Below are 15033 nucleotides of genomic sequence, written 5' to 3' on the forward strand. Positions count from 1 at the left end.
CTAGGTAATACACGCCAATTTCCTGCTGGAAGATAAATTGTACCCTGCCTACTTCATAGAGTTGTTATAGGATCAAGGGAGATAATGCACAGGAAAGCACATGGAATCTATAAAGAATTATATGAGTACAACATGCAGTGATTATTTTTCACATGCTGCCACAGAATATATGAGACCAAACCTTGGGCAAGTGTGAACAAGCTGTAAAAAACGCAGAAGTTCATTTCCTAGAAGGGAACTTGCCAAAATATGGCAGAGTGACAAATTTTAAGTTGCACTGATGTTTGAATATGCAAAGTGAATATCACTTATTTGTCTGTTCTACAACTCATCTGGTCCTTCCATGGTTTTCTATGTGCTAGTCAATGCTGAAAAAATTAACTTTTCTATAACTTTATATACAAATTGGTTTTACTCTTAGATCCAATAATTCATTTTATTTCTTTATAAAAACAAAACAAAAACAAACAAAAAGAAAGAATCTCTACTCTTAGATTTTTCCACTCTCTGTCCCTCTTCCAGCCCTTTCCATAGATATGACTAGGTGTACAATTGGAGGCATGCCATTTCCTGATCGAGAGTTGTGGGACCAATTTCATTGTGTCTTGACTCTGATTTCCAGGGCAATGTCCTATTTTCCCCTAACTAAAGCTGCATCTGTGACTGTTAGATGGTTTGCCTTTGCATTCCAGCAAGACTCTTGCAGATCACTGATAGCAGCCCTCTTAAGAGTCAGCTCTGACTCAAGAACTTTTGCTGGCTTCAGATTTCAGAGTCTGTGTCATTGCCTCCATTCATCCAGCCCCTGGCCTGGGAGAACATATCTAAAGTTTTCTGTGCGTAACCTTGCCCAACTCATTGCTCATACCATGGGGATTTGTGGCTTCCCTGAAAATGGCCCTCTCTTCATCTGTTTACCCACTGGTATTTCTCCACTAAGCTGGACTAAGCCATGTCTATGTGATATCTCTACATGGTGGGCTTCTCCAACAATACCTGTTCAGAAGCCAAGGCAAGAGATCACCTCTGCTTTTGGTGTACCTTTCTCTTATCTAATAAACCTCTCCATCTCTAGACCCAGACTTGGAAGAGGGAAAATTAGAACAGGAATCTGGTGGTTACATTTCCCTGCCTCTTTTCCCTCTTCAATTTTTCCCAGTTGTCTGTAGCTGAGCCCTTCATTTTCCTTCTCTCCAACCTACCATAAAGATCAAGCCTCCAGGTTCTGCTGACACAGGGGAGTGGGTATTTTTTCCATACTGGACCCATATGACCCGGGTTCTTCAGGCCATGTCTTTGACTTGCTAATTGAGAACAAACTGATTCTAGAGTCTAGAAAATCTTTTCTTAAAACAATAGGTTGGCCTTAAAAGCATCCTATTTCTAACCTCAAAATCCTTTACATAATTTCTTTAGTATTTTTAATCCCCAACCCCTATATATAATCCTCACCCCCTCCCTTTCTTCTTATATTGATTCAGTAATGCCCTGACCTTCAACCCACATATGATCCTTGTCCTCCTCTCTTCTATTCAATCCAATTGAGAAAAAGAAAAAAGGAATAAAAATAGCTGTCTAGGGTCCTCCAGAATGAAATTTGTTTTAAAGAAAGGCAAATAAAGAAAGATATATATAATTATACATATATACATATGCATATATATATATCACCTTCTTTCATAGAGAAGTTACTACTTTAAAATAATCTTGGCTCCAAATATGTATATGATTTTGGATAAGAGACCATAAATAACCAGGTATTTGAAGGACATGAAAGAAAATCTAATTCTGTACTTGTATGTACAGTGGTTTTGTATAGTCATTTAGAAAAACAAATATTGAGATGAAAGCTCAATAACATGATTAAAGTGTGCCTCTTCCCATTAGGCAATCTAATTTCTCGAAACAACCCTGAAAATAATAAAGCACTTTCAGAGAAAAATATACAATCAAACAAGGAAAAGTAAATTCAGAGAATCTGCTCAGATAAATGAGTACAAATCCTAAATTAAGGGACTAAGCGAGAGAAAATTGATTGCAATCATAGTAACCTTAATTCCCCACAAAAAGTACAATGTATGCTGATTGTTCACTAAGTTGATGGCTGTCATGCAAATAATGGGGGATAAAAATACTCACACTATTAGTGCATAGCAAGATTCATAGAATTCAAGCTCCAGGAGAACAGAAACTTGTTCTTGTTCACTATTTAATCTTTAGCTCTAGAAGATTACCTAGTATAATACATATTAACTGGAAGACTGAATGGGAGAATGCCCATTTTTGTTTCTGTATTAATTGTCTATCATTGCCATAACAAATTGCCATGTTTTATTTATTATCTTGCAGTTCTGTAAGGCAGACATTTGACAGAAGTCTCACAAGGATAAATTTCAGGTGTCAACAGGGCTTTGTTCCTTTCCAAGTTTCTGAAAATGAATCTGTGAATCCACTTCTGGGCTCACTGAGGTTGTTGGAGGAATTCAATTCCATGTGGTTACAGGACTCAGGTTCCTGTTTCCTTGCTGGTTGCCAGATGGGAGGCATTCTCAGCTTCTGGAAGATATGCAGCTTCTAGAGGAGCAATCCTTTCCTAACGGTTTCTTTTGCCCTGAGAAGCCAGCCACAGCAGGTCCTTCTCATTCTCAATTTCAAGCAGTAAACAATTCAGAGATTGAGACACACATGGAAGCAAGCTTTACAATAAAATATATTGGAAATACATGTGTATATACAAGTCATTGAGTGAGTTATATACACCATCCTGTGGAAATAACAAGATGCTGGTTTAACTCTTGGGAGGCTCAGAGTGGAGAAAACCATTACAGAGGAAATAGGATGCAATTTTGATAAAGGATTTGTATTTCAAAGGGTTTAGAATAGAGGAGTAAAGACTCCAGGTAGAAGAAAGTGCACCATTCTGAGGTGTACAGAAGCATCAAATGTTGTAGAAATGATGAGACAATGGGAAGGTGTCCCTCAGAAGAAAAGAATGGAAAGATTGGGGTGAGGCAAGACATGTGTTTCAGATAGCTGTGGCAGTTGTGTGAGGTATAGATTGAATAAGAAAGGACCTGAAGCTGGGGGTGGTGTGGGGGGGTTGATGACAATATGAAAAACAAAATAATTTATGTAATTTAATAATAGAACATCCCAAAGAAAAACCTCACATTTTAATGTAGTTAGATGCATTTTAATTTGTGAATCATATAAATATGGTATAGACTAGATACATTGTAAAGAGATTTTAATAGGGGTTAGGGTTGGTTTCCCTATCTCCCTACTGCTGTGTTACTTTCCCTCGTTTTTATTGCCTGTGAATATGTACTTCTTCCGTATTTGGTCCTTATTCCATTTACTGATTGTATGCTAATGCTACCAGATTTTTGTAACATAATCCAATTATGCCCAGACATTTCCACTTTTAGGCTGCAGTATCAACAATTTATTCAAATGTTGAATGGCACCAATTCAATTCATTATTACTGAAGCAAGCATAAGATAGCTATCAAGTAAATTTTGGTTTGTAATTCATAGTCATGGGGAGAAGAAAATAACACAGTTCAGAGAATGGATACAAGTAAATAATCACATTTTAAAGACATATTTGTATGCTCAAAACTGAAATAGTTCTCCAAGGAAATTATGCCATTTGGATTCATAACAAAAACCACCTGCTGTAAATTTATTAAGGACTTTCATAATAGTACCGCAAACTAATCACTGCTAACCTCACGCAGTTTTTAGAGATGTACACCAACAAACATGCAGTTAGAGCATGCCAGCCTAACTCTGCCTGTTATTGATAAATTGCATACAGCTTCAATAATGAGCAGCAAGAAAATAGCCTATCTGTTTTTAACAAAATATTAAAGTTTCCTACATTTATATGGTTTAAGTAAACGAATATTTGAGTTATTATATTCTACATTAAATGAATATAATCACACTTTGATCCATTCTAATTTCTTACCTGATACATAGAATATGTTACTGATTTTTCTGGTATTGCAAAGTGATAAAAAAAAAACTGGAGAAAAATACAATAGGACCTCAGTATGCTTAAGAAATATTAAATGACAAAAAGGAAAACAAATCCTCAAAAAGTTTTTTAAATATACTTATGTATCAATAGTACTTTTCATTCATTGATGTAGTTACTTCATTCATTCATGCATTCAAGAAACGAAAGTATTGAGTGGTACTGTGCTGGAAATGTATATACAGCATGGGACAAAGCAGTGGAAATGCATTTTAGTGGTGGAGCAAGCAATATAAAATAAATAAAATAATAAAAATTAATAATATATAGCATATTAGCTGGTGATTAAGTACTAAGGAGACGGAAGACAGAGCAGGAAAATGGGATATGGATTATGTGTATGTGCTTGGGATGGGGAAGAGCATTGCAATTTTAAATAGGAGAGACCTGACTGAGATGCTGACCTTTGGGTAAAACTGAAGGAGAAGGAAACGTGATTTTCTGGAAAAGAGCATTGCAGAAGAGGATAGCAAATGCAAGGATCCTGCAGCACGAAGTTGCCTGGTGAACAGCCAGGACAGCAAAAAGGCCAGTATGGTTCTCCCAGAGTAAGGAAGGAAGAGGGCAGTGATGTTTTGGCAAACCAACTTTCCAAAAATAGTTAGATAGATAGATAGATAGGGTGCTGGTTTGAATTTTTTATGTACCCCACAAAAGCCACATTCTTTTAATCCAATCCTGTGGGTGCAGAGCTATTGTGGGTGGGATCTTTTGATTAGGTTGTTCCCATGGAGATGTGACCGGCCCATTCAAGGTGGATCTTAATTAGTTTACTGGCATCCTCTCTGAGAGGATAAAAGGCAGAGACATTTTGAAGAGAGCTGAAAGATACTTAGAAAAAAACTCCCAGAGACATTTTGGAGAACACCATTTTGAAACTGGAACCCAGGAGAGAAGGACCAGCAGATGTTGCCATGTGCCTTCCCATGTGACAGAGGAACCCTGGACGCCATCAGTCATTCTTCAGTGAAGGTATCATCTGTTGATGCCTTAGTTTGGACACTTTTATGATCTTAGAACTGTAAATCTGTAAACTAATAAACCCCCTTTATAAAAGCCAATCCATTTCTGGTATTTTGCGTTTCAGCAGCTTTAGCAAACTGAGATAGGTAGGTAGGTAGGTAGATAGATGATAGATAGATAGATTAGATAGATAGATAGATAGATAGATAGATAGATAGATAGATAGATAGATGATGAATGGATGAGTGGGTGGGTGGATGGATGGATGGATGGATGGATAGATAGATAGATAGATAGATAGATAGATTTTTAAAACCCACATGATTTTCAGTGTTTGCCACTTTCTGTGGTGGTAAAGATTCACACCATGGCTGATGTCAAGTTTCAGTGTGATATGTTGGGATGATACCCATGTGATCATCTCTGGTGCTATTGTTCTGGTGGATCCAGCTCACACCTGTAGAAGAATGTTAGGATTGGAGGTCAAGAAGCAAGAGTGGGGTCAGATAAGGAAAAGGCTTCTAGGTCATTCGAAGGGTTTTGACTTTTCCTCTATGTAGGATGAGGAATCAGTGGCTGATTAAACATCTGCTTAATTCTCCAAATATAATTTTATTTTGAAACGGTAAAGAATCAAAAAAGCCCCAGTTAGAACTTACATGCGAAAAAATCCCTTCTAATTGAATATAAAAGAACTTGTGAAAATTAAATAAATTTGAAATTTACAATTTAAATGTCACATGTAGAGCCAGATTAAAGGGTGAGTCATTCAGGGAACAGTTATAGAGGGCATAAAAATAAGGTATCAGTTACTGCATTTTTTTAAAAAAATTTTTTAGAGAAGTTGTGTTTGCAAACCAATCATGCATAAAAATGCAATTTTTAATTGATGAAGTTTTAAAGAGCTACTCATTTTCACCTCCCTTGTCACCACTAAATTTTTATTGACTAATATTTAAATGATATTGGATGGGAGGAGACAATTTTTAGCTTGCTTGCCTTGATCAGGAAATACGTTGTGCTGAGTATCAGCTACATGTTGCTTTTATCTCCTATTCATTTACTAGAGTGACTCATCTGAATATTTGGAATTTGATTAAACCTATTTCTCATATTACACTCCAGATACTCCTCATTATTTGTCAGTGGCAGTAAAGGGTGACATCCAAGGTGAATAATTTTCTCTGTCACCTCTTCGCATAAACAGGCATCCCCACTCACCCTTGCACCATTTTTAATCTATGGGACATAGTACCTTTTTCCAAGGTCACATAATCTACTGTGTCATGCATTAATTTCCTTACCATTTGCCCAGGGACCTTGATACATCACTGAGATTATCAATCCACCTTTTAACATGACCCAAATATAAGCATTATTAAATCATCATGATATTGATAAAGATTTTTCCCCATTTTCCATAAATCTAAAGCACGCTCCTTCTCTTCATGACCAAGTTTCTAAACATAAAATAGAGCTTTTGATTCTAGTTGTTCATCTCTCATCACTCCCCATATCAATTTCATTTGTCTTCTACCACACTGTCTATTGGATTCTCTTGACTAAGTCACCAAGTATCTCCTAAATCTCAGATTCATTGGGGGATTTTCAGGCCCTATCATATATAACCACTTTGTAGTATTTCATCCACTTGACTACATTTAATTTTCTACTTCCTTTCCTGTTATTGATTTTCACCTATTTTTATCTCCTTCCTTTTGATCATTTCTTTTCTGATTATTTTTCTATTCTCTTTTCCCCTTCCCAGCCCTTAAACATAATGTTCCCTAGGGTTGCATCCTCTGTCCTATTTTCCTCATGTTTATATGATCTCTTGATACAGCCATAGCTTTACTTATCCTTAATCTTATCTAAATATCTGATTTTTATATTCATTGCTGATGTCTTCTATAAATTCCCAAACCTTATTTTTAACAGGTTATAAAATATGCCTACTTAAAAGTCCATTAATAAACAAAAATAAATTTAAAATATTTTTCCCTAAGTCTATTCTTTTATCCATACTTCCAATTTTGGCCGACAGTTCAAACATTCATTTAGTATGAAAGCCTTAAATCAGTGAATACATTTTTAAATGCTCCCTGTGTCTCTTTGATATACCAATTCACTCATCAAGTATTTTTATTTCTACCTCTATGTTTGAAATCTATCCTTGTTTCTCAACATAATATTGCCTTCATTTGAACCCCATCTGTACCAGTTTGTATGTATTGTGTCCCCCAGCAAAACCATGTTCTTTGATGCAATCTTGTGGGGGCAGACATATTAGTGAGGATTAAGGTGGAACATTTGGATTGAGTTGTTTCCATGGAGGTGCAGTCCACCCAACTGGGGGTGATAACTCTGATTCGATAGTTTCCATGGAGGTGTGGCCCCACCCATTCAGCATGGGCCTTGATTCATTTACAGGGGCACTATATAAGCTCAGACAGAAGGAGCAGACTTGCTACAGCCAAGAGGGACACTTTGAAGAATACACATAAGCTGAGAGAATAGCTGCAGATGAGAGAGAGTTTGAAGATGGCCGTTGAAAGCAGACTCTTGCTCCAGAGAAGCTAAGAGAGGACAAATACCCCAAGAGCAACTAGAGTGACATTTTTGAAGAACTGCAGCCTAGAGAGGAATGTCCTTGGAGAAAGCCATTTCAAAACCAGAACTTTGGAGCAGACACCAGCCATGTGCCTTCCCAGCTAACAGAGGTTTTCTGGACAACATTGGCCATCCTCCAGTGAAGGTACCTGACTGTTGATGACTTACCTTGGAGACTTTATGGCCTTAAGACTGTAACTTTGTAAATTTGTAACCAATAAACCCCCTTATAAAAGCCAATCCATTTCTGGTGTTTTGCATTCTGGCAGCATTGCATTCTGGCAGCATTAGCAAACTAGATTTTTTTTTTCTCAATGAACAGAATGGATTCTTGACTGGGAATAATAGAAGCCTAGCTGATTCTTATTTTTCCAGTTAAACCACCACCACCCAATATACATATTTTATTCAATCTCTTACAATGTGACTAGAAAAATTTTCCAATTTAAGGAAAAGAAATATATTTACAATAAATAAAATCTTTAGCTTAGTATGCACCAATATTTGTGAATGGCCCCAATCTTCTTTGACTCAGATATTGATCCTCTCCAATATTCATGGAAACTTAACTGCCTGTATGTCTGAAAGGCACTCTTTTATTGCTATTTTTATTTGCTATTTCCTTTGTCTAGGGAAAACAATATTCCCCCACCTACCTAAATTTTATTTACCTATGTAATCAAAGGTCTTTCAAAAAATATATGGATACTTTATCTACTTACAATATTCAAATAAGGAACTATTAATATTTATAATAGGAGAAACTAAGAATAATTACTTCATATAAGGGAAATGCTGAAAATTTTGAAAACACATTTAAAAAATTAAATATGATCAACTTAATACTTCAGAATAAATGGAAGTGATGCAGTAGTAGAACAAATATTTATCTAAATGAAGAAAATACCCATGTTTCAAGCCCAAAAGTTTTCCTGAGACTTAGATACTATAATATAAATGACCAGTTTCTACAAATATTGAGATTAAAATCTTGAATTTCAAAAGCATGTAGAAAGGTCAGGGCAAGATAGTGGAGTGGTGAGGTGTGGAATCTAGTTACTCCTCTAGGGCCACTGGTAAATAGCCAGGACCCGTACAGAACAGCCACTTCAGCAACTTCTGTGACTGGACACACATCATACACCAATGTGGAATGGGTGGAAAAGCAGAGATCGCAGCAAAAAACTGTAAGTTTCCCCAGCCAGGGGGCTGTAACTCCTCCCCCTAAGGCTGGCTCCCCAAGGGATAAAGAAACAATCTGTGTTGGGAGCAAGAAGAGGGGCTCAACTTGGTGCCCATGCAGAATTAATTAACAAATTTGGACTGCTGAATAAAAGCTCCAAGCAATGATAAACCAGGAGCAGGCACCAATGGCTCCAGGACATCAGCAACAACAACAAAAATAAACAGAGACTTTTGGAGTTGGAGGTGTTCAGATTATTGGAAAAGGGCTGGTTCCAAGAAAAAGGGGCACATAGAGACAGGTACCAAATTGGACTCTGGCTTCCAAACACAGGGAGCTGGGGTCTGGCTCTGAAAAGGGTTGTTTTTTTAATTATTTCTTGCTCTCTGCCTCTTTATCTTTTTACTTTTCAATAGCCCATCAGAGCTCCTGCTTCAGCAATGCCACAGGCAAGGGACGAATTAAGAATTAAAGTTGTCTGAGAGTAATTATTAAGGTGAAAGAGATAATAGCCTAAAAAGCTTATCTTTAAATAGCCCATACCAGGACTGAGAAAACTTGGCGGCTGAGGAAAGGACTTGAAAAGGGTTTTCTTTCTCTTCCTTCCTTCCTTCCTTCCTTCCTTCCTTCCTTCCTTCCTTCCTTCCTTCCTTCCTTTCTTCCTTTCTTTTTCTTTCTTTCTTTCTCTTCCTTCCTTCCTTCCTTCCTTTCTTTCTTCCTTTCTTTTTCTTTCTTTCTTTCTCTTTCTTTCTTTCTTTCTTTCTTTCTTTCTTTCTTTCCTTTCTTTCTTTCTTTCTTTCTGAAATAACTATTCAAAGTAGCTCATTACAGAAAGCCTCAGACATTTGTAATCAGCCCCTGGATCCAGGCAAGGGTGGAGCTAAGATAGGTCTGAGAGACAAAGCAATGAGTCTAATAGGGGAGACAACCCATTGAAGGGGATAATTTCCCAAGAAAAGGGAGGCAGAAACTCAAGTGGTGGCTCTCCCTCAGAGAACTCAGAACCCAGGGGCTGGAAAACAGAAACCAGCTTGAGTCAGCCATGACCAGGGCAGGGACAGGTCTGCAGAGAATTAAAGGCACCTATGGCACCTCTGTACACTGGGCAGGGAGTTGTGGACTGAGAAGCATCACCTGCTGGACAGGATAGGAAAAGCACAGAGTCTAGAGGCTTCACAGGATGGTCTGACAACCTGTGGAGTCTCACTCTCAGGGAAACTTCATACCCTCTTCCTGAGACCTGGGCCTCTCTAGACTGGGAAAATCTGGGGTCAATCATATCTGAGGAGCCCCTCTCACAAAAAGGTTTCATAGAGACAGGGCAAGAACCAAAAATACAAGTGGCAAAAAATTCTGATCAACTAAACAGAAGCTAGGTTAGAGGTCTAGAATAAATTGAACTTGAACTCAACAAAGAACAGATAGAGAACAAAGCCAACCAACAAGAAAACCATACATAAAAGAGGGAAAACAAACTCCAAAATAAACTAATCAGGAAAAATTGATGCCTAGGCAGCTAAAAAAAATGAGCCGTACTAGGAAACACGAAAATATAGACCAATCTAAGGAGAAAAGCTAACACTTCAACTGAGATACAGAAATTGAAACAATTAATTAATAACCAAATAAATATCCTAAATCAATTAATAAATCAAATCAATGAGCTAAAGAAAGATATGGCAAAAGCAATGAAGTATATAAAGAAGAAATTGGGGGAAAATAAGGAGGAACTCAAAAGTTTGAAAAAACAAATGGCAGAGCTAATGGAAATGAAAGGCACTTCTATTAATAGAAGAGATGAAAAACACAATGGAAACTTACAATACCAGATTTGAAGAGGCAGAAGAAATGATAAGTGAACTAGAAGACAGGGCATCTGAACTCCTACACACAAAAGAACAAACAGGGAAAAGGATGGAAAAGTGTGAGCAGGGTCTTAGGGAACTGAATGACAACATGAAGTGCATGAATGTACATCTTATTGGTGTCTCAGAAGGAGAAGAAAACGGAAAAGGACCATAAAAAAGAATTCATAAACTTGCAAAAGCAAATGACAGAACTTATGGGAATGAAGGGTGTAATGGAGAAGATGAAAAAGACAATGGAGGGATACAACAGTAGATTTGAACAGGCAGAAGAAAGGTTCAGTGAATTGGAAGACCAGACATCTGAATTCACACACACAAAAGAACAGATGGTGAAAAGAATGGAAAAATATGAGCAGGGTCTTAGGGAGCTGAGTGATAACATGAAACACACAAATATACATATTATGGATGTCCCAGAGGGAGAAGAGAGGGGAAAAAGAGCAGAAAGAATAATAGAAGAAATAATCACTGAAAATTTCCCAACACTTCCGAAAGACATAAAATTACAGAATCAAGAATTACAGTGAATCCCAAACAGAATAGATCCCAATAGACCTACTCCAGGATACTTACTAATCAGATTGTCTAATATCAAAGACAAAGAAAGAATTCAGAAAGCAGCAAGAGAAAAGTGAGCCATCACATTAAGAGAAGCTTGATAAGACTTTATACAGATTTCTCCATAGAAATCGCGGAGGAAAAAAAAACAGTAGTAGGATATATTTAAGATACTGAAAGAGAAAACTGCCAATGAAGAATTCTATATCCAGCAAAACTGTCTTTCAAAAATGAAGAGAGAGATTAAAATATTTCAGACAAACAGACACTGAGAGAGTTTGTGAAAAAGACATCAGTGCTTCAGGAAATACTAAAGGGAGTGCTACAGGCTGATAGGAAAAGACAGTCAAGAGAGGTTTGGAGAAGAGTGTAGAATGAAGACAATCAAGAAAGATAAAAGAGAGAGAGAAAAACATAAGATATATAAAAACCAAAAGACAAAATGGTAGAAGAAAGTACTGCCCTTTCAATAATAACACTAAATGTTAATAGATTAAACTCCCCAATAAAAGACATGCATTGACAGAATGGATTAAAAAACAAGACCCATCTATATGCTGTCTACAAGGAAATCACTTTAGACAAGGACAAAAATAGGCTGAAAGGGAAATGTTGGAAAAAAGATATTTCACACAACCACCAGAAAAAAGTGGCTATAGCTTTATTAAATCTAAACAAATTAGACTTCAAATGTAAAACAATTAACAGAGACAAAGAAGAACACTATATATTAATAAAAGGGACAATTCATCAAGAAAACATAACAATCATAAATATTTATTTACTGATCCAGAATGCCCCAAAATACATGAGGAAAACACTGACAACACTGAAGGAAGAAGTAGATACTTCTACAATAATAGTTGGAGACTTCAATACACTGCTCTCATCAATGGATAGAACATCTAGACAGAGAATAAATAAGGAAACAGAGATGTTGAATTGTACCATAGATGAACTAGTCTGGACATTTATGAAACAGCACACTCCACAACAGCAGGATACACATTCTTCTCAAGTGCTCATGGATCATTCTATAAGAAAGACCACATGTTGGGTTATATTTCAAGTCTCAACAAATTTTTTAAAAATTGATATTACACCAAACACCTTCATGTATGATAATGGAATGAAGCTGGAAATCAATAACTAGCAGAAAGTTGAAAAATTCACAAATATATGGTGGCTAAATAACACACTCTTAGACAACCAGTGAGTAAAGGAAGAAATTACAAGAGAAATCACTAAATACCTTGAGGCAAAAGAAAATGAAAACACAACATATCAAAACTTATGGAATACAGCAAAAGCAGTGCTGAGAGGGATATTTATTGCCCTAAATGCATATATTAAAAGAGAAGAAAGAAAAAATTGAGGAATTCACTGTTTACCTGGAGAAATTAAAGAAAGAACAGCAAACTAACCCCAAAGCAAGAATATCAATAAAATAAAAATAAAATTGATGGACCCTTAGCTAGGCTAACAACAACAAAAAAAAAAAAAAGAGAGAGAGAGAGAGAGAGAGAGCGAGAGAGAGAAAGTTGATGCAAATAAACACAATCAGAACTGGGAAAGGGGGCATAACTGCTGACCTCACATAAATAAAGGAGATAATGAGAGGACACTATGAGCAACAATATTATAATGAATTAGACAACTTAGATGAAATGTACAAGGCATGAACAACCACCATTGACTTGAGAAGGAAAAGACAACCCCAGCCAACCAATCAAAGTAAAGAGTTTGAGTCAGTCATCAAAAAGCCCCCATAAAAGGAAAGCCCAGAACCAAATGGCTTCAAATGTGAATTCTACCAAGTGTTCAGGAAAGAATTAATACCAATCCTGCTCAAACTCTTCAAAAAAAAATTGAAGAGGAGGAAATGATGCTACCTAACTCGTTCTATGAAGCCAACATCACCCTAATACCAAAGTAAGACAAAAAAAAAAAAAAAAAAAGATTATAGACCAATCTCTTATAAGATGCAAAAATCCTCAACAAAATATTCACAAACCGAATCCAGCAGCATATTAAAAGAATTATACAGCATGAGCAAGTGAAATTTATTCCAGGTATTCATGGCTGGTTCAACACAGGGAAAATCAGTTAATGTAATACACCACATCAAAAAATCAAATTGGAAGAACCACATGATCATCTTGATTGATGCAAAAAAAAAACCATTTGACAAAATCCAGCATCATTTCTTGATGAAAACACTTCAAAGGAAAGGAATAAAAGGGAACTTTCTCAAAATGATAAAGGCAATATATGAAACACCCACAGCTAACATCATACTCAATGGGAAAAGACTGAAAGCTTTCCCTCTTAAGATCAGGAAGGGATGCCCACTGTCACCATTGTTATTCAATGATTGTGCTGGAAGTTCTAGCTGGAACAATTAGGCAAGAAAAAGAAATAAAAAGCATCCAAATTGGAGAGGAAGAGGTAAAACTTTCACTGTTTGCAGATGAAATGATCCTAAATGTAGAAAATCCAGAAAAATCTATTGCAAAGCTACTTGAGTAAACAATGAATACAACAAAGTGGCAGACTACAAGATTAACACACAAAAATTAGTAGTGTTCCTATACAGAAGTAATGAGCAACAGGAGGAGAAAATCAAGAAAAAAAATCTATTTACAATAGCATCCAAAGAATCAAGTATTTAGGAATAAATTTAACCAAGGCCACAAAAGACCTATACAGAGAAAATAACACAGAACTGCTAAAAGAAATCAAAGAGGACCTAAAAAAATGGAAGAACACACTGTGTTCATGGATTGGAAAACTAAATGTAGTTAAGATGTCAATTCTACCTAAACTGATTTATAGATTCAATGCAATACCAATTAAAATCCCAGCAACTTACTTTGCAGAAATAGAAAAACAAATAACCAAATTTATTTGGAAGGTCAAGGTGCCCCAAATAGCCAAAAATATCTTGAGAAAGAGGAATGAAGTGGGAGGTCTCACACTATCTGGCTTTAGAGTATACTACAAAGCTACAGTGGTCAAAACAGCATGGTACTGGCATCAAGGTAAATATACTGAACAGTGGAATTGAATTGAGTGTTCATAAATAGACCCTCTCATCTATGGAAATTGATCTTTGATAAGACAGTCAAGCCAAAGCAACTGGGAGAGAGCAGCCTCTTCAATAAATGGTGTTTGGAGAACTGGATATCCACATCCAAAAGAATGAAAGAGGATTCCTATCTCACACCTTATACAAAAGTTAACTCAAAGTGAATAAAAGACCTAAACGTTAGAGCTAAGATCATAAGACTTTTAGAAGAAAATGTAGTGAAATATCTTAAAGATCTTGTGATTGGAGGTGGTTTCCTAGACCTTACACCCAAAGCACAAACGATCAAAGAAGAAATAGGTAAATGGAATCTCCTCAAAATTAAACATTTTTGTTCATAAAAGGACTTTGTCAGAAAGTAAAAAGGCAGCCTAAGTAATGGGACACAATATTTGGAAACCACATATCAGATAAGGGCTTAATATCCAGATACATAGAGAGATCCTACAACTCAACAATAGAAAGACAAACAACCCAATTAAAAAATGGGCAAAAGATCGGGACATACACTTTTCTGAAGAGGAAATACAAATGGCTCAAAAACATGAAAAGAAGCTCAACTTCACTGGCTATTAGGGAAATACAAATCAAAACCACATTGAGATATCATCTCACACCTACTAGAACAGCCATTATCAATAAAACAGAAAATTACAAGTGCTGGAGAGGATGTAGAGAAAGAGGCACACTGAATCATTGCTGGTGGTAAGTGTAGAATGGT

This window comes from Choloepus didactylus, chromosome 11 (genome assembly GCF_015220235.1).
Source record: "Choloepus didactylus isolate mChoDid1 chromosome 11, mChoDid1.pri, whole genome shotgun sequence".
NCBI lineage: Eukaryota > Metazoa > Chordata > Mammalia > Pilosa > Megalonychidae > Choloepus > Choloepus didactylus.